Source organism: Excalfactoria chinensis, chromosome 4 (genome assembly GCF_039878825.1).
Source record: "Excalfactoria chinensis isolate bCotChi1 chromosome 4, bCotChi1.hap2, whole genome shotgun sequence".
NCBI classification, from domain to species: domain Eukaryota; kingdom Metazoa; phylum Chordata; class Aves; order Galliformes; family Phasianidae; genus Excalfactoria; species Excalfactoria chinensis.
In genome coordinates this window covers 39,783,145-39,807,859 of record NC_092828.1, presented here as the reverse complement: position 1 = coordinate 39,807,859, position 24,715 = coordinate 39,783,145, and the positions used below count along the sequence as shown (strand labels likewise).

General features: G+C 45.3%; 1 protein-coding gene across 2 annotated transcripts in view; it reads right to left on the bottom strand.

Annotated features, from left to right (window-relative positions):
- The window catches only part of SHROOM3 (shroom family member 3), an 83,007-nt gene that overhangs the window by 24,847 nt on the left and 33,445 nt on the right, over window positions 1–24,715 (bottom strand). For both annotated transcript variants that reach the window (XM_072336140.1, XM_072336141.1), the window contains exon 2: window positions 3,956–4,084. The gene's annotated coding sequence lies outside the window, so the exon portion shown is untranslated. The remainder of the gene's footprint in view (window positions 1–3,955; window positions 4,085–24,715) is intronic.

Genomic DNA, 24,715 nt, shown 5'->3' with positions numbered 1-24,715 from the left:
CCACTGAATCCCTTCACAGCAAATCACAGCTTTTAGCAGTTTCAGACTTTAACATACACACAAAAACAACTTGAGTAACATCTACCAGCTGAGTTCAGCACTCTACCCCACCTCAGTTTGGTTTCATTTCTCTCAGACACCTTTCCAGTATCACAGGCAGATGTCACATCTGCTTGTTGTTTCAGCCCACATCTGGTGCGATTTGTCTTTTTCCCCTTTGATGAGCATCACTTAGGATGCCTGAATTGCATCATGTCAGGCCTTGAGTATCATGTCTGAGCTGGCAGACAGGTTCTGAAGCTCTCTAAAGTCTCTCAGAGAAGGAAAAGCAGGTAATCAAGGCCTTTTGCATAAGTCTCTTACCATTAACTTCACCAGCATTTTGGGAAGATAGCCCTTGCCAGACCACTGCGAAGAAAGGCTCTGGGTAAAAGCAGAGATGACAGTCACATATGCAGAGGTACATACGGATTTTTTTCTACTGTGTTTTTCAGCAACTCCAAGTGCAGGAAGCAGCCTGTCTCTCTTCCTCATCTTCTCTCCCTAGCACCAGAAGCAGACATAGGAAAAACACATGGAATGATTTCTTGGCAGAAGGGAACAACCAAGCAATGCCCATCATGCTGATTCTGGTGAGGGCTGAGGTGCAGATGGCTATGGATACATGACAGCATCATGTGCTGCAGCAGAAATTGCAGGAGACAAAAGATGCTTTTTATCTGGAAAGCAATGCTCTCCCTTGGGCTGCAGGAAAAAAGTTCTGAGATCACTCAGAGGTGATGGCAGCTGTGAGCAATAGTCACTCCTTGGTTGAACTCACGAACAGTCAAACACTGTAATTAATGATTATTGGTCTTGTACATCACACCTCTGTGTTATCGCATTTCTTTGGTAACCCCTGGGCTGCCTTATCCAAGAAAGGTCCATTTATCCAATTTTCCAGAAAAGGAAACAAAGGCCTCAAGAGGTGAAGCGACTTACAAAGAATCACCCAACAGGTCTACCGCAGAGCACACCGCTGGGAACAGCACCATGCGCTACTGCGTCATTTTCCCTTCATCCAAGCATATGTCTGGCAGGCAATATTTAGATTGAGGACTTTGCCCTGCACAATGAAAGGGTCCCACTGACATTCCTGACACTAAGCAGACAACAGGCTTGAATAGGAACAGCGGGGCTTTGGTTATTAGTGTGAGAGGTGATGTATACAACCTTCATTCTTGTTGATTACTGGATTCAAGGACTTTATCCTGTTGGGATCTTCTGACAGCTTTCTTTTTTTACATAAAGCATTACCAAGCCACATGGTAAGTATGACTTAAATTGCAGAATAAAAAGTATTTCAGATCTCTGTCTTGAAAATATATTTCCCACCAGGACAGTCTGTCTGCGCTGCTCACGCAGGACTGTGGCTTAGACATGTGGGAGTCCCCTGCCTGCTAACTGAAGCACATATAGGATAGAATAAGAAGCTGCTCAGTGCTGCGTTAACAACCCTCTGTAATATCATTCTTATTGCCACAATTTTACTGTTTCTCTCACTGGGGAAGTAAGAAAGAACAGATCTGGAAAAGAGACAGCTGCCACACTTAGGAGTATTTGTTTTGGCTTTTGTTCTTGAGGAGGACTCTGCTATGTCCTGCCTTCTCCAGACATTTACATCTGTTCTCTGAGCACAGGTAGAGAGTCTCAGCAGCCAGACAGTAACGTGATTTAACTTGCAGAACTCACAAAGCTGCACTGATTTATCCTCCCTGATGAATTGGCACAATGGGCTTAATTCAAATAATTTTTCCTCGTTCTTTTCTAGTTGGTAAATTAGTTAAAAAGACAGAAAAACAAGCATAGCTTAAATTCTTTTGCAGCCTGATATCGAAAACACAGCAACCTGCAAGAGGAGAAACTTAGGAACAATGGAAGGAATGTGTTTTCCCATTCTTGTTCAGAGGAACTGGCTGGGTGGTAGCTGGAACACTGACTATCCAAGCCTACAGGGGACAGCTAGCCATGGCAGGTAACCAGGGGGATTCATACGGTGAGCATCTTAGATGGAACAGGGCTCCGCTCTGAGTCTGAGCTACAAACCACAAGCAGCTCCAATAACCTCAGCATCAAAATGCCAGTGTAGAAATGACCAGCAGGAGAATGTATGCTACATGCTGAATGTATGGATGTGTCCACATAAACTGGTTTGCATGGAGGGGAGGGGATTTTTACACAAGCAGGCAAAACCACACAAATCACAGAGCCACTAATAGACCTCTCCTCTCCTTCAGAAACTTTTAATCACTTCAGTAATAATCACTGGCACACACAAAGTAAAAATCGGCAGGTCTGAAACACTCTCCCACATTCAAATCCTTGTACATTAAAGCAACTTCCTGCTTGTAACCAAAGCTTCAATGCAAGTTAAGCCACTGAGATATGCAGACACAGCCTCCAACACTGCCGGAAAAATGAAGGAAAACATTGGCTCTGCATCCAAAGACAAATTAATCCAAATGAAATGCTAAACTCTGGAGCTTCTGCAGATATCTGCTATTAAATCAACAGGCAAGCAGGATTTACAGTAAGCATAGACTGAATAACTCAGTGCTATAGAAAGGCGGTGTATGCATTGCAGCTTCTTTCCAAAACTTGCTATGGGTTTCATACCTCAGGAGCGTCAGAGTCCCACACCCAAACCACAGATAAATTTGTCCCTGATAAAACTTTCTCAAGGAGATATTTCAGCCTCTAAAATCTGCTCCATCTGGGAGAGATATCATTCTTGGTGCAAGCTCCCAAATGGAGGAAAACAAAACATGCACACTGAGCCCTTCTCTCTTCATTTTGCAGCCACTGAAGCTGCGCAGGGTCAGGATCCATAACTGACTGCAGTGCCTAAAAGCTAGAACAACTCCACCAAGGCCAGTGAGTTTGCTCCACATGTGTATCCTTGCTTCTAAGAGCAGAGCATTACTTCATGAGTCACATTCCCTCCTCAGCTGCTCAGTAACATCTCCTCCAGCTATTGGAAATCAGTGAAGCTTCTTGACATCAAATAGGTCAAGGTCTGCTCTGAGTTCAATGCTGCCAACAAAAGTTGCTACTTAGACTTCATGGTGTAAATCTCAGAAGACTGAGACACAAAAATCTGAGGTCATCCAGAATACCATCTAACTGATGCAAGAGGCTTTTTTGCTGCCAGGAGGAGCTTTGCCTTAGCAAGCACAGTACAATTTGCCCCCAACCTGCACACACAAAGGAAGAAAATGAGGCTGTGCCACAATTCCGGTGGATCCAGGGCAATTCAGGAGGCTGAATTCTGAAGACATTTACTTATTTAGAAATGCAGATTTAGAAATGCAGATAGGATCTCAGCAGGCTTGTCACGAATGCCAAACTCCCACTAATACTCTCAGATTTGGAATAAACCTTGTAGCTTTGGCAAGCCAGGTATCTAAATCTGGGGGGATGCTGCAGGCTTACTGTCAGTGCTGTGGAGATATTTTGATCCCCCACCTCCAGTGAACTTTACCATAAGTGACAATGCTTTTGACAAGAACGGACACTCCTCCGGCACCCTTTCCCAGTGAGTCATCCTCAGGCATATCAGCAGCCAAAGAAGTAACATTTTGATATGTTTACAAAGCAGTAGCATTTTTACACCCAGCCCTATGTAAATGTTACTGAAATCAAGAAATGTTGATGCTTTATTCAAGGCGCAAAAGGTCAGTTCCTTTCACTTGCCTGGCAATGTGCCACAGGCAAGGATATTTCAGGAACAGGTGGGCATGAGGTTAAGAAACTGCCTTGGCCTCCTTCCACCACCTAGTTGTACGGATGCTGGAAATTTGTGATATTCTAGTCCAACATTCCCACTAGAGGGAAGAAGAGTTTGAGAGCCACTCTCCAAGGACAGCAGCCATCAAACACACCCAGCAGACAGGGATGCAGATGTGCACACTCTCACCTGGTCTTCAGCCTTAACTTAACTCCTCCAGGCCACGTAGGTTTGCTGGGCTGAAAGTCAGTGGTCACGCGGTCTGAACCAAGCAGGCAGGGACACGGGTCGGTGCATCCCTTTGCAGCATATGTGTCCCTGCCAAAGGAAGCCAAGGCCATATAAACAGCAGCACATGAAAAACTTGTACTTGACATTTAATAACTGTTTTAAGAAAGAAGGCAACACATGGACCCAGGGGGAAAGGTGGAGGCATCAGTCTAGTTTTTAGAAAGTCCAAACAAGACGTCCCAGCAAGCCACTTGTAACCTTTTTCTTCTCTCTGCCTGACTGCCAAGTCAGGCTGCAAGAGAGAGGTTTTGCACTCCTTCCCACCCAGGCAGTGCTCAGCCCTTAGGAGTGCCCCCACAGAACTCAGCACACAGAAGAGAGATCAGCTGCAGCATCCACAGCGCAGAACTCATCACCCTGCATCTGTACCCTGAGACTACAATCCCTGTCTGCAGAGCTCAGGGACTCCCCTGCAGGATGTAACCACCTGACAACGGCTTTGAACACAGAAAAGCTGAGATAAAAGTCCACACGGCAACTAAAAGAAAGAAAAGTCCACTTCTCCCCCCGCTCCCCCTCCCCCTTCTCCGCACCCCTCCCCCCAGTGGTATTTGCACAAAGTCAGCAAACAAATATTTACCCCTCTTTGTCACACGCAGGCAGAAGCCACACAAACACTGTGCACCCATCACTTCAGCTCCTCCCTTCCTGCAGGCACAGTGTTCTCATTGGCTCCCATTTCTAGCTCCAAGATGTAGGACAGCCTTGAAATTTCCTCCAGCTCACAGCAGCCGAGTAAAAGCAAAGCTGGAGAGACCCCTCCCTGGGCCCGCAGCGCGAGGTGCTTAGAAAGGCCTCTCACCGAGCGCTTAGCAGGCTGCAGGCTGAGTGCACAGGCCGGCAGCTGGGGCTTTGGATGGCTGAGATGGCTTGGATGCCATTCCGCTGAGAGGCCGGCCGTCTTTGTGTCCAGCTCGGTCCTCCCCCCCCTCAGCCCCCCTCCCCGCTCCCTCTCTAGCCCCACGTGCCAGGCAGGAATGTTAAGCCTCATGCTACGGATGAGATAGCGCGGGGAGCACACAGCGGCACTTTCACCCAGATTAGGGAAAGCGACTGGTCCTCAGTGGCCTTTTTGCTCACCCTGCTTCTCTTTGTCCAAAATGGACCACAAATCCTGCTTTAGGTGCCTTTTCCCCTCCATGGGCTAAATCTCCTTTGGCTTTGTCCTCTGCCACCTGCACTGCTCTCTGCACAGATCTGGACTTGCTGTAGTTATAACACAAATGCAACAAGTCGGGGTTCACTTATCACCTGCATGGACAAAATCATCTCCGGCTCCCATCTGTACACAGGTGCACAGGCTCTCTTACTGCTCCCCTGTGCAGTGCCAGGGCCACTAGCTGCCCCCTTGTGACAAAAACAAACTCATTTTTAAAGACTGACTGCAGCACAAAGGGCAGGAGAGCTGCTATAGATAACAAAAGATTGCACATATACATACAGTAGATACACACATATAGTAGATCACTCTGAAAGAAATATCCATTACCCTGGAAACTATAACAAAGAGCCCAATAATACTAATCGATGGAGTTAATTCTCAGGAGAGGTTCAACACCCTCCTCTGGCATTGTGGGCCAGCATAATAATACAGGAGGTGTTACTTTCAGAGCAGCCCTCGTACAGCAAAATAAATCCACTGCTGTGGTGTTTAATCAACAAAGTCCCATTTCAAGCTTTGTATGAAAATACAGCATTGATGGCCACAAAGCAGCAGAGTCACATCAGAGGGGGCAGGATCTCAGCAGAGATACTTGTCTTAGGGCAAATCCTGGCCTCATTTCATCTATGGGGAATGATCATTTTTCTGGTTTGGAGGTCACAAAGAGGAAGTTACCTGAGAACTTTGCACAGCCAGGATCATGCTGGGGTGATACAACCTTTGTCTGAGGTAACCATGCTACCTCAGTGATTTGGGGTAACCCTTGCATGAGCTGGCCTACGTGTGGAAGTGCTGGTGCCTGCAACTCCTGCTGTCTTTGAAGGCACTGTGGGACCATCGAGTCCAACTCCTGGCTCCACACAGGACCACCCAAAAATCAGACCCTATGTTTGAAAGCACTGTCCAAATGCTTCCTGAACTCTGGCAGTTTGGAACTGTGCCTGCTGCCCTGGGCAGCTTGTTCCATGCCCAGTGTCCTCTGGTGCAGAACTTGTCCCTAACCCCCAGCCCCCCAGCTCTCCTTCCCCTGACACAGCTCCATGCTGTTCCTTCAGGTCCTGTTGCTGTCACAGAGAGCAGAGTTCAGCGCTGCCCCTCTACTCCATTTGAGGAGCTGTAACTGCCATGAGGTCTCCCCTTAACCTCCTCTGCTCTGGGCTGATCAAACCCACAGATCTCAGCCGCTCTTCGTACATTTTCCTCTCCAGACCCTTCACAATCACTAGGCTACACTGGAGTTGTGCTTGTTCAAGGGGAAGTTGCTCCTGCCTTCTCTCCACTCCCCTAGCACAGAAGTAGCCAGTAACAATATGCAGGTCTGGGAAATTACCCAAAATCTGCAAAAAAAAAAGAATAATCAGCAACCAGATAGACTGATGCAGAGGAGCATATGCCCATGGCTTCCCCATCATCACAGCCTAGTGATCTTTCAGCACTTAGGACCTTTTTCATTTATTTTTTTTTCCCAACAGCTTTCTAAACACATGAAGAAAGCAAGAGGCAGCACAGACTTCAGGCTTCGCTGTAGGCAGAACTTCCCCAGTATCCCCCTTCCAAGTAAGTGTTCCCTTATAGATCCACTCAGATCTGAACCTCAAGCAGCAGGACAGAAGCAGCCTGGGTGTTCCCCTCACAGGGAGAAAACCCTGCCTAGAAGCAAGCAGAACTGTGAGATTGACCTCAGAAAGACAAAGAGCTGTTAATTAGTGCCTGCATGGGCTCTGGGGCTGTTGGTTGGGAGTAAGGAGGAAATGCAGGGGAGTTTTTCCCAAGCCTCTTAAAAAACTCTAATTACTGAGCTCCATGTGGAACAACAGGCTCACTAAGACCCTGAAAACTAATCAGGCAGTCTATAAATAACATCGTTAATCAAGCCCAGTGGGGAACCTGATAGATGAGGATCCTTCCACCAGACAAGCACACATGCAGAGATGGAGATCTCCTTGAAACAGCGCCCACAAACCTAACCTTTTCCCTCTGCTCTCAGCTTTCCGCCCCACACTCAACCACACAACCTGGCTGCTTATCCCAGATTTTCTGAGGCATTCCTACACCATCAGGAGGGCACTCATGTCTTAAACTGCAACACACCAAGCCACCTCTCTGCAAAGATGCCCAGAGCCTACCTTGTGTCTTGGCCATTGCAACTTCTCCTTCAAGCAACCCTTCTCCAAAATCTCGAGTCAGTGGCAGGACGGCACAGTGTGCCAGCCCCTACAAGAGAACCCAGCCTACTGGGATGGTCCTTAAGGCTGGGGCTGCATTTTATTTCGGGATGTTGCAAAGTGCCTCACAAGTGCATAGTTGAAAAGCGTTCCCAGCAAGGAGTGGCCTGCAGTTGTTCGTGTTGTTGTGAAACTCATAGGCAGGAGACAGGAAACCTAGCACGGTCTATTTAAATCTCCATCTCCCACCTGAGGCTGGCAGCTGCCTCTCAAATCTTTTCTTTTCTGAGAAGTTCTGATTTAGTTATGAATTGTTATTTATACTGTTCCAGAGTGCCTTTGGTATTTAATACCACACATGTCAATGACTAGCTGTACAAAAGCACTCCGCTTAATTTCTCTCTCATCTAAAAATACGGCCTGTCACAATCCTTGAAGAGCTCATTCGATGGTTTAGGGAGATCTCTTGCTTTTGACCGTAACCCTCTGTGACCTCCTCCGGCCACCTTATCTGCCTCCTGCACTGACCTCCCATTACATGCATAGTTGAAATATTTCATACCATTTATCTTAACCTTCCAAGCTCTTGGCTCTTCTCTCTCACCTTTTTTTGCTTTTCTTTATCGCTTCCAAATTGATGCCCGGTCACCAGGTGTGGATGCATGCCTCTGCCCAGCAGATCCCGCAGTGACAGTGTCTGAACCTGCAGACCAGTTTCAACCAGGCTTTGCAGAGGCCTCAGAGAACTAAGCATTCATAAAAAGAGTAATGGCAGTAGTACAAATTGTGTCTCTCGCTGAGAAAATACCGCAGTGAGAGCTCAGCTCTCTGGCTATGTTTCACAAAGGGGAGGGATGTCATACAAGGGAATCAGAGAAAACCAAGCTTCTGAAGTTTTGCTGCTGACAGCATGTTTTCCAGCACACTTCTACATGCACTAGCATCCTGTATGCTGCTTTTCTGCTTAGCTCCCAGTGGTTCTCTAGGCATGAGTCTAGGGCAGGGCTGAGATCATCCATAAACAGCACCAGGAATAATTTAAAAATCATTTATGCTTTTAAAAATCTTCCCATAGTAATTAATTCTCTAATGGTTCCACCTCTTGGAATACTAGTCGTTTATTGTGAACTAACGCCAGGTTTTCTGCCATGGCAATATTAGACCTAAGTCCTAGAGATTCCAATCTACAAATACTAATAGGTTTAGTAATTTGTAGTATCTCATTATTTTTAAGCCAAGTGCTGCTCCTAGAAGAGAGGAAAGAACTTAAATGCTGTTTTATAAATCACTTGAAACTCACAAGAGTGTTTACAACCAGTATCAGAATTAAAAGCTTTCCTAGAAAAGCAGTTCACATGGTGATGATGCTGAAATCAAAGTTAAAGCAATAAACTCCTATTCCAAGTTCCTACAGTGATTTTTAGTCATTACTCAATAGATTTTCCCTTTGTCTAAAACCAGAATGCAAGAGACATCCCTGCTTCACTACATAAGCAGCCAACAGCACAGCACAAGCACAGAAAATGAAGAGAAGCAGAACAAAGCAGCACTCAGCACCACCAAACCCACAAAGGGGGAGATGAAGGAGTTAAGACTGCCGAGTCCACCCAATAGCATTATCTTATGTCACAGGGTGTCCTGAGTTCCCCAGCTCAGCCCAGTGAGGTGAGGGCAGTTTGGTGGCTTCACCTCCGGCTATCCTCATCCTGCAGGGTGAAGGTGAGCACTCAGCGCCTGATGGGCTGGAATTACATCTCCTTGGGTATGAAAATGCCACCTCCACAACAGGACCTCTTCTCTTAGCAAACAAAAAGCCCTTCTGCCACCTCCTTGTCGATAAAGAGAGGGCTTTCCCAGGTAGGGAGGGCAGCTGCGCTCACCTCAGGCACCAACCTTTCCCTGTCCAGTGGGCACGCTGCTTTGCAGATCTTCCTGCTCTGCCTGAAGCCAGAAGACCGTCTTGCTTACGTATTTCTTATTTTGTTACCTCCTGTGGCTGCTCCAGAAATAGACCATAATCCGCATATCCGTCACGCTTACAGAATCTCCTTTAGCTGAAGTGGAAGCAGCTTCTGTCTGTCAGAGCACAAAGACCCAGGTCCTCCCCTGGCCACTTGTGGCACTCGGCTGGCAGTGGCAACAGGTTTGTGAGTCTGTGCCCACGGGACCCATGAGCCCAGCACAGACTAGAACCAGCTGGAAATAGGCAGACAAGGCGTTTTTTTTCATCCAAAAAAAAAAAAGATAATAAAATAAACCAACAAAAAAAACAAACCTAAAGCTTTTTACAAGGAAAAGTTTTTCAGGTCCTGGGTAAAATCTCTAACACACAACTTATGGAGCTCACCTGAGATGGAGGACTTTGCAAACCCAGCTGTAAGTTCGGAGCTTAACGAGGCAGACAAGGAATTCAAGTCTGTTTCATGGACACCTCAAAATGCAACAGGTTCTGCCCATGGAAAATCATGGAGGGACTTTGCTTCATCTTAATGCAAGGCCCGTTTGAAATTTCACATGAAATCCCATATTAAACTTGAGACTAAACAAGGTAATTTTCCCATAGAGTTCCGCAGTGGTATCCATATCTTAACCAGAAACAAAGATGTCCAAGTTTTGCATTTAGATGGGTCAAAGCTCCAGGGAAAAAATTTACAGCCCCAAACTGGAATGCTGCTGGCTACTGCCTCCAAGATACAAAGTAATACAAGCACAAATATTTTTCATACATATCACAAGCACATCTGTGCTGGTATCTATTAAGATGGGATTAGTAGAGCTGATCTGCATGCTGTAAGCCAATCAACAAAAGGAAAAAGAAATTTTCCAGGAACAGTGCAGAGTAGAGACAACTTGCATAGGAAATTTTAGATGAATACATCTCACATTTCAAAACTGACTATTTCAGTCTAATAACTCCTATGCAGTCCTACTGAGTACATGGTAAGAAGTCACTTGTATTGAAATAAGACTTCTATCTTTCCTTCTAGGAAAGCTCATCTCTTAATTCCAAATTTAAAAACTGCAAATTAAGGGCAGAGAAAGAGCTCTAACCTTCAGGTACAGAGTGGAAAAATCTGCAGAATGGAGACTGGATTTTGACTGTGCAATGCCATCTTGTCCTACCTGCCCAATGCTTTTCTGGCTTTCTCTTTTCTCTAAGATTGGATGGGTTTTATTTGACGCGACCTCAATCCCACAATCTGTCCATGTTGTGTTTGCACAGTCCCACACAAACACACATAAATAAGCTGCTTCTGCACTGTACCTGTTTGCAAGCAGAGATCTGAAAGAAGTATTCGCATTCATTTGGGTTCCACACTTAATTTGGTATTGGCCAAGGCATCTTTGAGAAAATGAACTCCCTCTTTGTCTTCAAGAGAGACCTAATCCTCGTTTTGCCCTGGAGGATTACTGGATACTTAGAAAGGCACTCACATGCACATTTTTGGTTTGTGCCAGCTGCATTTGGGTCTACAATATGCAGTATTTTCACTCTGGTCTTTAGGTTTGCTAATAGCATTCCTCTGCACCCAGACCTCGACCCCAGCGACTGCCACCCTTTTAAAGACACCCTAAACCAAGCCTTTCTGAAACGCAAGCCGTCCCCTGCTTTGCATGATCAGCTCTCCCTCAGACAGCAGTGTGAATTCAGGCAGGGAGCTGGGCATGCTGCCTGCACTGTGAACAGGCGGTCACAGTGCACAGTTCCTTGCGTGGTCCTGCCAACCTGGGTCCTAGCTGCAAGGAGGAACACTGAGAGCTGAAAAAACAAGTTGTTATACCTACCCAGTTCTTGGTTTATTATAATAGAAGCTCATGACTATACTGAATTGTAGCTTGCCACTCAGAGAACTTGTCAGGGCACTAGAGCTTGCCATGCCTAGGTTGTACATGCACATGGATAACAAAAGTCAGCTCCTCCTTACCTTTAACTTGTAGATAGACCAGCCCAAACGTTTCAGCGCTCACATTTCCAGTTACTGATTTCCATGCACTTTGATTCTAACAGCTCTCACTCTCCATCTGAGCCTAACTAATGGCAGGAGAGCATCATGGCACTCAGAGGTAACCTGAGGCATGAGACCATGTCCATTTCACTGACCCTGACACTGGCAGAGCAGTGGCAGATGGCTGCTAAAGTACAGCCCCAAGCTACTACCTGGCACCAGCACTTGCTCTGTGTAGAGATGGGCTTTTGCTACTTTGAACTGCTGTGCACAACATAGGTTTGTCTCTGGCCATGATTTCACCCCACTGGAGAGCACTCTGCATTTATATCCTGCTGGTGCTCCTGCATGGACAAAGTGCTCTCTGTGTGGCTCTGACCCAAATCTTTCTAGGACTGTGGTTTCATTCTGTAGTTTCAGGATGTAGCTCAATGGAAGAGGAGGACTCTCATCTTCAGCAGTGTAAACTAGCACTGCCCCGAGCAGCACTTTTCTGACCTGTTTGTTCAGTTCTATCCCCAGGACTCTCACAAACATCACAAGAGATTTTTGTAGGCAGCAAGCCATATTGGTCTTTGGGGAAGCCAAGTGATTTGCCTGGGGAAGCAGAGCTTTACCCCTCTTCATGTATTGCTGAGAACCAGGAGGTGCTTAGGAACAGCCTTTCAGACCTGTCCATAATAGAGTGGGGTGCAGAAGTGTTCAGAGGTGTCTCAAGTGAGAATGATGTGCGGCAGAGCTCACCTGGCGAGAGGGATCAGTAACACATTCATCCTTTTAAGGATAAGTGCACTCATGTAACACAATAACATTATCTGCACATGACATGGGATATCCCAGTGCTGAATCATGCTGATCACAAGTCACTGAATCTAAACTACAACTTCTAACTTTTCTTACACAATGTGAAGGAAAGCACAAGCTGACTGTAAAAGACAACTGTAAAGAAATAAATCGCAGCTCCTATAAAGAAAAGCAGCTACAAGAAGAAAGCAAGAGTTGAACTCACGTACTGTAAGAACCCGTTTCTACTTTAGGATTACTAAAGTCAACACATTCCATGGGGGAAATAGCAAACAAATAATAAAAAAGCCAAACACTGCTTGAAGAAGTTCTGTTCACATTGAGAAATTCACTAACCAGGAAAATCTTTTCCAGAATTAATTAATTAAAATACTCAAACTGCTGGTGCCATGATTTGCAGGAACGTTTCCCAATATGCTGAAGGCAAAGCCAACTAGGTCAGTTCAGACCAGCAATTAAAATGGTTTAAAGCTAAAGATTAAGGAAGCGCTTTATACAAACTGCTCCAGTGGCAGATGGATGAGATCTCTGGCACTGATGAGCAAGAGAGAGCATTAATCTTCCATCTGCACAGCTGGATCTCTCTCTTCCTGGCCTGCATATGCATTGCACTTCAAGGAATCTGGCATGACTTTTACCCTGGCAGCCCTCCTTTGAAAATACAGGTGAATTACCACAATGCTGGAATAGTTGCTGTAATGTTTTTTGAAAGAAAAACAAACAACTTTTGGTGACAATCTGGGGATGTGCTCTGACAGGGCAGAAGAAAGCCCATATTCACATTTATCACAGGTGTGGTGGGCATCCAGCATCAGGCACCAACTCTGGTCTGCTGCTGAGTTTTTCTCTTTCTCTCTAACCTTACTGCTTTGCAGTGTTTTCTGGTATGCCAGATTTTAACTGCAGTAACATGAGGGGTGGAGTGCATTTTACAGAGCTAAATCACATTCATGGGTGTAGCAATATCTAATCTCCATAATAAGAAGTACTTCTCATGAACTGCTTCTCCATCCCACTCACCCAGGTCTTCCCAAATTTCTAAATCCCTTACTCAACAAGACATGCATTCACTTCCGCAGGATTTTAGCAGATTTGCTTGCATGATAAACAAGCAGGGATTGAGTAAGGAGATGAGCATTCAGCCAGCTGCTTTACAAAGAGTAGAATCTCTGCAGGTCCTGCAGCTTCACTTTGCACAGAATTCAGAGAGCTGTAGCTCTCAGGGACCACAGTACAGAAATGCAATCACACAAACAGAAAAAATAGAAAAGAAACAGATACTACAGAACCCTGCTATGCTGGTTACTTGTCCAGCCATCCAAGACAAGAAATGTTGTTGGTTCATCACATCTCCTCTGCACCGAATTAAATGGACAGCTCCAGTGGAAAACCAACGTACTGGCCTGGGGAGGGCACAAAATCAGCCTGGTAACAGCAGAAAAGACTTGAGGTTTTCAGGAACACACAGAGCCTACAGAGTAAGCGCCGAGAGAACAAAATCATGCAGAATACAGCTGACTTGCCACCTGGCTGGTTATCTCCCTGCACTTTTATTTTTAAAGAGCACCATGAGTTTACTGCAATTACTGTCCTCCTGCAGCAATGATACCACAGCTTTTTAATAACTTCATCTGTAAACACAGCTGCAAACTAATGCAGGCAGCCTATGCATTGTGAGACTTGTGGAAGAGAAGCCACTTGAATCACCTTTGATTTGGTGATGTTCTGGCCTTTTTTTGTTTGTTTGTTTCTGTTTTTTTAAGAGTGCTTAAGCTGAGAAACAGAAACACTGTCTGCTAAGCTCATAGAAAAATACTTGTTTCTCACTGAAATTATGTTTAGCATCTACCTGATCTTCAACAGCCTGGAAAAGGACAAGGACTGCAGCCAGGACAAGACACACCGGATGAGAGGAACCCCTGGGCTCTCTCGCACACCACTGTGTCCCAATGCATTCCTCTGTGCTTGCACAAACCTCCCCAGAAGAGAAACCATCACCTGTGGCTCCTGGGACAAAGGTGAAGGCAGGTCATCTGCCCTATCCCTTAAAGCCAGCCTGGAGCTGGGGAGCAGGGAAGGCCACCATACTGCACATTCTGGCAGTGAGGGGCTTGCTGCAAATATGTGCACAAAACAACTGGTTTTAAAATAGAAAGTGACAGGGAGGCAACAGAACAGAAGGGTCTGTAAGCAGCCATGAAGCAATTATTCCATTTTCAGCAGGCTGGGGAAGTGTACCAGTGGGAAAGGTGAGTGGGCTCCAGGTTGATAGCACTGAACAGAGTGGGATGAGAAGCCAACCTAGATGAGCTCTGAGTCTTCCCCAGAGGTCCTGTCCTCAAGTACCAATGGAGCAAACGACCTCCAGCACCACTTGGAAAAATGATTCTATAGATCACCATAAGGTTGTGTTTTCCAGGAAGATACCAAACTCTGCCAGGCTTCCAGGGACACCAAGTCCCTGGTTAAAGCCACTACTCTTTAGATAAACAGTTTTCCACAGCCCCGAAAATTCCACTTACTCTAGATGGCTAAGGGATGTTAATGGGACTTTCCTCACAAGTCCCTTAAGATGCATTTTAAAAAACCCACCTACAACCATTGTGTTTAAAACAATATGAAATGCTTTTTCTTAAGGCAGCTCAAAATGCATTAACAAAGCATTGGGGAGGATGACCACCCACTCAGTGCCAACTGGCAGGCTGATGTGAGGTCTTCAGGCCACCAACCGCCATCAGATGCACCACTCTGCAGCTAAATAGAAGAAGGCCATTTACAAGCCCTATTCAACAACACACATCCAAATTATTTCCATTGCAAACATCAGCACTCTCCCAGAGGAAGCCGCATCTTTGCCATAGGCATGTGACAAGCTGTAGTCTCAGACTGGACATCACTGCTTTGCAAGTCAATAGGAAAAAGGAGAGCAATGTACACATCTAATCTCAGCTTCTCTTCATACACAGGACATGCTGTGACCATCCTCATTTAAGAAAAAAAAATATCCTTCCAAAATTAAGTCTGGATGGAGCCAGTCCCAAACAGAGTGTCACTTGAGTTAGAAGTGCCAAACTCTTTCACAGAGTGAAAAGCAAAACCAAATCCTATTAAGCAGCCATCAGTGTCAATATTTATTCCTCACAAGTCAGGGACAAGTAGCCTAATAAATGGTGTCAGACAGAGCCTGGTGAGATGGAAGAGGAAGGGGATAGGCTTGGGGAAAGGGCATGACACATTAATCAGCATCACCCCCTGCAAAACCCTTGACAGAAACAAGGTAGTAAACTCATTAGCCACTTAGAAACTAAGCTCCTTTTGTATTTCATGCAGTGATAGCCCTCAGGTCCCAGCCTGAAGGTTTGCCATCCTTCACAACAAAGCTGCCAGGCCCCACAAAATGTTTGTTTTTCAATCTAGCTCTCAACACACACCTCTCTGATCCAAAGATACTTTGCTGGCTTTATTGCTCTCCTCTTTTGCCAGGTCTGGACTCCAGTGCATCAAGCAAACTGGGTCAAAAATAGAAAACACTAGCAGACAAACCTCTCACCTGCAAGTGCCACTTCATGTATTACAGTTTCTACTCCCCATGGGCGACTCCAGCCCCTGGATGGTATACCACTGTGGTGACTATGTTAGCAGCACCACATGTGCAGCCACAAACCAGAGAAGGGAACGACATCTCCGTGTGATGCCTGAAGATACCTGTATCAGAGCCTAAAAGCAGACCCAGCCTTCCTCTGCTTCACTCTCACAAAAAGGAGCTCACATTGTGCAAAACACAATGCAGTGCCAGATATTTGAGTGCTATAGCTCAGTGAAGCAATCCAAATTCATTCTTGCCCTTCACTTGAGAAATGTAAGACAAAGGCAAGACTCTGGTTTTGTAAATGTGCTGTTCCTAAGTGTACTTTCACCCAAGTATTTTCTTGCTTTTCTTTAATGCTTTCTACCATACCTCTCAAATTCTGTATGTGGGATTTGATAACCTGCCTGAAACAGCCAGGAACAACATACCCTTAACATACTTGAGAACAAAACATTGGGAAATCCACTTATGAAGAGGTTGTGAGCTGTATGGTTTCTTTCTCCCTGCCTCACTGGGCCAATACTATGAAGACAGATGCATTCCAGGCTGGATCTTTCCATAAGGGCTGTAGCATATCTTTTAGTGTGTTGCCTTACAGCACAGATTTGATTCCATCTATCCAGGGAAACGTAAGCTGTCACAGCACAACTGCAATGCAGCCACACTGCACAGTGGCCCCTCTCCCCATTATAACTCTGCTGTGCACTGGCCATCGGTTATCATCACGTACTTTACTTGAATTAGCCTGAAATGGAGTCTGTCTCCAGTCTGGAGTCTGTTTGTAACTGCAAAGGAATCTGTGCCCTCCGTAGCACACGAGACAGGATCAGGTCACTGCTGGAGAGCATTTGGCCCAGCTATTTTTATTGTCTGCCTGAATACTTTTCTTTGACGCCTGCTTCAAGTTGCTGAAAGAATAGTAAAGATGAGATTTTTTTTCTTTAAAGGGATACACTGATAATCCATAGGAACCACGTCCTTTTAACTTCTGGACATTTCTCAAATCTTTGCCCCTGTTGCCAGGTTGCTGAATGCATACTGAAGTCACAACATGATGAAATCTAATCAGGGTGAAGTAGGCTGGTTTCATTTGCATCAGATTCCTCTTTCAAAGGCATAAATTTGCCCTTCTGATCCTCCTTCTTACCAGTAGAACAGAGCTAATGCAGCAGCTCCTGCTACATCAAAAACCCCCACAACCCGCTTCTCATCAAGAACAACTGATGATTGAAATTCTTTGTGTTTCTCTCAACCCAAAGGACAGTGTTGCTAATTCAAGCACTGGTCCAGAGAGAATATAAAGGATGAGAGAAGTGGCTCTCATCTGAATACAGGCAAGCATGCATCACATCACGGTTAGCCAAGCTTTTCACTTGAGTTAAACTTGGTAACAATCCCCTAAATCGTGGCTTTCAAACAGGCACAATATCTTCTCATGTGTCTGTTCTTTCTCCTTGGGTATCACCCGGTTTTAGATATTTATATTCTCCTGCCACTTTGGGTTCTTTGGACAGAATCACCTATTTTCAGCACAGCACTTGCCAAGAGAAAGGAAATGACTGCAAAGACAGACATGCAAATAGTTCATTTGCATCCTTCTGGGTCTCCTTCACATCCCTATCGCATCCATTATAGAGGGGAGATGGGAGTAATAGGGGGATATTAGGTAACAGAAGAAGGAGCAGAAGGCTGAGGTAGTGGGAGTCTGTGACATCCTGCTTTTAGAGCAGTGAGGCCTGGCCTAAGGTTGGTACAAGAATTAGGGAAACACTGTCATTGTGTCTGCCCTGGCTTACAGGAGTTTAGCTGAGCTCCAGGTAATTATTCATTTGCAGCAATATGCTTTAACCCTGCTGTGTGGTGTGCTTGTACGCCTGGTCATACAAAGGTAGGCTTTGTGTGGGGAGGCTCAAGAAGCCTAACTGTACTCTTACAGGAATCTGGAGCACAAATAAACTTCCACTTGGAGACTTTCATGAATAAGCATTTTGTAACGGGCAATTAGCACTTAATTTCAAATGTCTGACCTGTCACAGATTTGGGGCTAGGTCTGTAGCCAGCAGAAATTGTCCTCATTCCATTTCCATGTTGCTAACAGGTTTCCTTCCCAGTGTCTGGAGCACTGACAACAGAGGGAGTGCCACAACTCCACCACTTTCAGGACAGGAGGAGGCAAAAAACGACTGAGGGTTGGAGCTCCAGTATTCATGTCTGAGAGGGTGCTGCTGGTGTCACTGCGTGGGCAGAGTGAGCTGAGTGGACAGGAAACAGGAGGCTGTGTGTAGGAAGGGGAACATGCAGACAGTGCTCTTAAAAAGGAATTATTACAGCAGGGAATGAGAAAGAGGGACCTTTTGATCTCTGGGCAGGAGAAACAGAGGAGAAAATTGGAGTGAAGGCAAATGGGCAGAGGAGGTCTGTGGGTCACATTCCTCCCGAGTGCACAAAGAAAGATGTTTGCTGGTAATGTTACCCATTTTAAAGAACACTCTAAGCAAGTGATTAAACATCTCTGTCTCTCATTGCAAGGCATCCACCAGCCAAGCTAATTCCAAGAGCACTGCTTACAGAAACATACAACAGCTGCATAGAGCATGCAAGCAGGAAACCTACTGCTAGGTGCCTCACCACTTTCTCTGGAGAACGTGATGAATGGGACTCTGCAGCCCCACAGAGACAGCCAAGTGTCATGGTTCTAGCAGTGTGCACACAACTGGAGAAAAATGCAGGTAGAGAGCAAAGCCCAGCAAGGCACATTCTGACCCTACACCCCCTCCCTTGCCCCAGAAAAGCTCCACAAACCCCACGTGAGCAGCTCATGTGTGAAGCAGGCGGCCCTTTGTCAGCCCCAGACATTCCAGTCCCCCCGCTGCCCAGCCGTGCACTCACACTGCCCTTGGCCACCACCAGCTCTGCTGGCTTCAGTGCAGTTACACAGCCCAGAGGCTGGACCCAGTTCCCTCACAAGCCGCATTAAGCTGGATGAGAAAGAACTGGTCAGTCCCAAGCAGGTGGCTGTCATTGTATCAGAACATATCTGGCACCTACCGAATCATTTTTCCAGGAATGCCCACGAGCCCTTGACAGGTACCACAGATTTTTTAGAGGCAGGAATTTGTATCTTACAGAGGGAAGAGATGAGTCTGATAGAACAGGGAAAGGATTCCATTCTCAAAGCACTTTTCATAAGAGAGAAGTACTGGCTTCACCTCATCTCCCACTAAGTGATCATAAAATGCCACATGCATAGCTTTATTTCAGTTCATAAGTAACTTATTTTGTCTTAGCTTAAAATGATGCCTGCCAGTCTTACTTGAATAAATACATTCTACTGTACAGATGTAATAGAATTGGTACAATGCCTTTTGCACCAATACCAGGAGACAATCTGTTCAGCGGTGCTATCACTTACACTGCCATCTCTCCTCCTACCTGCTAACTCCCAATACAATCACAGTGCTTAGTGTTTAATATGATACACCAATCAAAGACCCTGTGCTGAATCAGAACTGGAGACGTGAAAGAAAGTAGGCAGGTGACATTACAAAATAAGTCTTAATGATGAAACCCACTGTCTGAAGTAGTACCTCCGCAGCACATATTCTTTCCAAATAATTTTCCCTAGAAAACCTGGCATACTGTTGCATACCTGGGCACAGCCTCCATTTGCAACGACTTGGAGCAAGTGACATGAAAAACCACTTTTGTCTAGAAGCAGGCACAACTACTTGCTACCACCTCTCCAACACAGTTTTTCTCTGTGTGTGTCACCTGTTTAGCATATGCAGTGCATGTCACCTATTCAGGTTCATTTCATTAGGCGCCAGATGGGCTCATGGTAATTTCCTTCATAAAACAATTCCAAACGGTTTTATTGAGATTTGAAAGAGTTTAAGTGTACTTTGCATCCTGGCCAGCAACTCTGAGAGATACCAAGCGATGAACGGCTTCCCAGAAGTTACCAGGCAATGAAGCAAAGTCCTTTTCGGGGATATAATCATAAAAGCTTGTGTACATTTGTCCCTCTGTGATTAAAAAACAATAATAATAAACACCCGTAGCATAAGCATGATGTGCTTATGATAGCAGCAGGTACTCACCCTGAGGCAGATGACAGGCAGCCAGGCCAAGTGGGAATTAACTATAGGTGATCACAGCAAGCTAATAGTGCTGACAAAAGGAAACCTTCAACACAGCTTCCAGACTTATCGCCCTGGAACGATGACCACAGCTTTCCTTCCAGATAAAACGGGTGCGGGTCAAACCTACATCCACGCTGGTGAGCAGAGCTCTGAGTGATGACAACCTCATTCAGGAGGTGCCCAGTGCCCAGAGCTCACCCTGTGTCTCTCCCGTATCAGTGACACCATTTCAGTTTCGTGTTATATGACAGTTCTTTCTAAAATGCATGGACCATACTCTTGCCAACCTGTACACAATCCCACATTATCACCAGACCAATGCACTGCACAGAGGTGTTGGTTGTGTCCTAGCTAAGATTCCTTACTGGCCTTACAAGACAAAAGCCATTCAGGTTATATAAAGCCATGTTCACATCTTTCTGGATGATACTTGGTCTTTCTTCCAAACATCAGCTTGGAAAACTCTATTTTTGCCTTTGTGCTATTCAACAGCAAAGGGACTTTTCATCACTCACTTGGAGCAGCCCTAGGTGGCATGCTGTCCTGTGCATGCTCAACCTCTGCACTGTAGAGCAGTCTGTGTATGGCCCAGCATGTCAACTGCCTTGCACAACAAGCAGGGCTGCACTCCTGATAATGTTAGGCTCAAACTCAACTACTTCTGTACCTTCATCCAGCAGGAACCAGGCTGAATGCGAGCCCTCCAGTGCTTATTCTGAAAAGAAACATCTTTTCATACAAATGAGAAAACAGGGTATAGCAAAATGTTATTTCCCCAACAGATGATTCTGGTGCCGCTAGTATCAAATGATGCATTTTGCAAAGAGAAAGAGTCAGTGGGAGGACTCAAAGGGTTGTTTTCAACATTTTTTGCACAGTTTTGGTTTCCTGTTTGCTTCTGAGGTCAGTTTAATCCTATTTAAGCACATGTGCAGAGGTCATATAAGCTCCCTCTCAGCAAACTAATCATTGGCATAGTGGATTTTCTTCTGTCCCACTGATGTTTTCACTGCCTTTGGTAACTTCTGTGCTTTGATTTAAAGGAAAAAAATGAAGAAACTGAGATGGTTTTCCTGTGTGTTTCTCCCAGCTGTTTCAAGGTGAATTAGAAGGTGAGCAAAATACAGCAGAGACACATGAGAGTAACAACAATCACTGGGAAGACCTGGTCTGCCTCTTCTCACCCAGCAACAATGGGAATCAGATCAGAAGCTGGCAGGCAGTTTCACTTCAGCTCTCACATCACAGCCAGCAGCCAATGCATACACTGCTGTCATCAGCCCTGGACCCTGTCAGCTGGGTCTGGAGCAGTGGTAGACATCCTAAGAAAAAATCTGCCTATGCACCACCTTGACAGGCATTTGCTGTGTTTGTCTTGGGCAGTAGATGAAGAGACCCACAGGTTGCAAATAACTGTTGGGAACCAGTTGCAAGAGGCATCACAGCTGGGTCTCTGGGTGGTAAGGGGAGAGTCAAACCATGACCATGATATACCATGTCAAACCATGTATACAATGATTTAAGGGTCAGGTTGCAGAAACCCACTTCACATGGCATCAACTTGTTCACTGTCACCAGCTGCTTTGAAATAAAAACTAGCATTTTGGTCAGCTGACTGCACAACTTTAGCTGTGTAACTTGTCATATACAGACCTGGAGTTTTCCTGAGAGTCACGGAAGCTTTCAAGCCACTGGCTGTTTCAGTTTATGTTCCTGATGGATCTCAGTAACAGAGATGAATAAACATAGCAAGACTCCTCAAGCTCAGGCCACAGTGTATTAGCAGGATCAATGCACGCATGAGGTAAGTGGGTACAACAGCCCCACATCCACAAAGCACTCGAGCACGTTTTTCAACTCAATGCCATGAATAACCCTAAGTATCACCCCCCTTCCCTATATATTTCACCAGAGATGACAGAAATAACTGCTGTGGGGAGACAAAGAACTCAGATGTTTGTCTGGGTTGGTTTGTTTTTTTTTCTTTTGCATTCTTCTTGTCACCACGCACACACACATACACAGAGAGATAAGTATTAAGAGATTTAAGAGGTTCAAAGTTTAATAACAAACTGAAGAAAAACATAGGATGTGAAATCCTAGTGCATTTTTAGTATGCTGTATTCACCCTGATGTTCCTGGGCCCTGCAACTCAGAAAGATCCAGCAACAGAAGGCAGGGCTGCCTGATGCCAGGGACTGTTGTGTGCTCCAAGGCAGCTGAGAAAACTTCATTCTCCCCACTGCAATAAAGCAGAGATGTCTCCTGTGAGGCAAGTGATAATACTGGGAGTGCAGTGGCATTGCAATGGCAGTAAGCCCTGGAGCCCTGCGCCCCCCTCTTCCCAAGTTCCCTGTCTGCCTGTCCCTGTGTTTCTGGCAACACAAGCTGCTGGATGAAGAGCCGGGCTCCAGTTGCTCCATAGAAATGGAAAAAAAAACGACTGTATTTACAGGATGAAAGGACAAAGTCCCCAAAAAGAAACAGTCTCATGCTTGCAATTTATGTCACTGACTTTCTAGGCAGTGCAGATGCCAGGCTACAGTAAATGAGGATCAGTCTATGCATTTGCTCGGGCTGCTAGTGCGAAACATGAGACCTGTGTCACATTTGCTGGTGGAGAAAGGGAAGGAGTGGGATGGGTAGAGGTAATTAGTTTTTGAAATAAGGCACGTATTGCATTTAAAAGGGACAATTTCCTTTAAGGAGCTGTTTGCACCATTGACATATCCACAGACCACGAAGAGCAAGAGCCAGCAGGGGCTGGAGCCAGGGGCAGTGATCAGAAAACAGTCAAACTCCAAGAGAGTTTCAGGTTTTGCAAAAGAATCACCTTTGGATTCTCCACACCTGAACCAAAAGCCATTTCAGTGCCAGGACCGTTTGAAGCCAAGCCCATGAAGTGTGGGGAATTTTAGAGAAACACCCCAGCTTGGCTGAAATCCAATTCAACTGAACTCGTGCAAGGTGACGAGGAGTTTAGATAAATCTCAGAAATTGTTCTCTATTGGGTCGATGCCATTTTCTCTTGCGTACAAGAGCAATTTTTCTTGGATTTATCCTAGCACTGCATATCTCACAGTGTATTTAAGATAGCTGAGAAAGTAACTAAGGAAGTGAAGGAGTCCAAACTCTGGGGCACTGAAAAAAATCCTTGCTGAATTTTCTTACAGACACTGCGCTCAATTAAAAACAGTGAAAAAGTAGTTTAAGATTAAAATTAATTGACTGCAAGAGGTTTGTAAGGAAGTTTACTGTTATCTGAAGAGGAACTTAAGAAGAAATTGTATTTTCATGCATGTTGGCTCAGGAAAGGTAATTCTTAATGTTCTGATACAATCACCCTGTCCTCAGCACCAGAGCTTTCTACATTATATCCTCAACCTTTCAGTTTTTTAGTTCGCAGTGCAGCAGTGACTATGAGCACCATTCTGGGTAAGAGGAGATACTACTAAGACATAAACAACGATAAATATGATAGCATAAAGAGGAAACAGAGGATAGCTTCCTAAACATACCAAGGAGAAGAAAAGCGGAGTAACAGATGTGTACTAACTTTTTCTCAGGCGTCAAGGAGAGGTGAAAGGAAAGCAGCCATGATGGTAGATTTCTCTTGCTGTGAAAATCTCTGCTTTGGAGTTACTGACAAGCAGATTTAGGGAAAAGAAGAAGAAAAAAAGGACGTTTGTATGCCAAAGAATAAAAAGGAGGCTGCTTTTAAAGACCTAATTAACAGACTCTGTCCTAAGTTGCTTCAGCTTAGCTGCAACACAAAAGTCTGACAGAGATCCATGGGACCAGAACAACCTGCCTAAGAGAGGAAGGCCCCGCAAAGAAAAGGCATCCCTCCAAGAGTCCGCCCCCTCCAAATGCATGGGGCTGGGAAGGGGAGGACACCACAGCTGAAGCCTGTTTTCCTGCTCACTAATAAATTTAGTTTACAGAACCTTTTGTGGGCGCCTATTAAGGTTGTTTGTTGATTAGAGCAGCAAACAGCAAACTTAGCCTTAATTTATGCTTCTTTTAACATTTCAAGTTTGGGGAGGATGCTTTTTGTAGGAGTTAATGAGGCAGAATAGGTTCTTTATGGGGAAGATATTTTCTCACCAAATTAAAACCTGTATTGAAAATAAAATAATGGGATGAAGGTGGCTTTTCTTTCAGAAGTAAATAAAATCTCAGACTAGGAAACTTCTCACGCACTTGGAACTGTCCTTATCAGAGAGATCTGAGAACAGCAGGTTCACAAGATGTTCTCTCTCTTTTTTAATTTTGCCTTCCTCCTTTCAGCAAGACACTAATAAAGCAGTGTTTGCTAAAAACACGCTAACAGCTCTAGTGTGGAGGGGAACAGGAGCACTGTGAGCTCAGCAAATGGGAAAACGTCTATTTCCCTTCTGCTACAGGGGAGCTGCGAAAGCCCATGAAAGTCCCCACTGTAACCACTGGGGTACCCAGTCAGGCAGAGAAATTGGCCACACCACACACTTGTGCAAATCTTACAACAGCTCCTAGGACAATTCCACACAGGAGATCACTTTCTACATTAAAGTCTCCTTGCTGCCTCAAGCCTGTTTGGTGTAGAAGGAAAGCAAAACTAAGTATATGAATGTGCGGTACTGAAAGAGAACATAGGACATCAGCAGTCAGCACAGACTGTTATTAATTAGGTATGAACAGAACAATGTCCTTATGGGATGCAATAGGATAGCATCAGCCCCTGGTTCCTTTCAGCACTGGGAAAGAAAGCCATCCTTTCATTACAGGCTAGGAGCACACTTGACAGTGATAACCTCGTTTGTCTTCACCGGAAAGGCTGCATCAGTGCAGGTTTCATAGGCATAAAAAC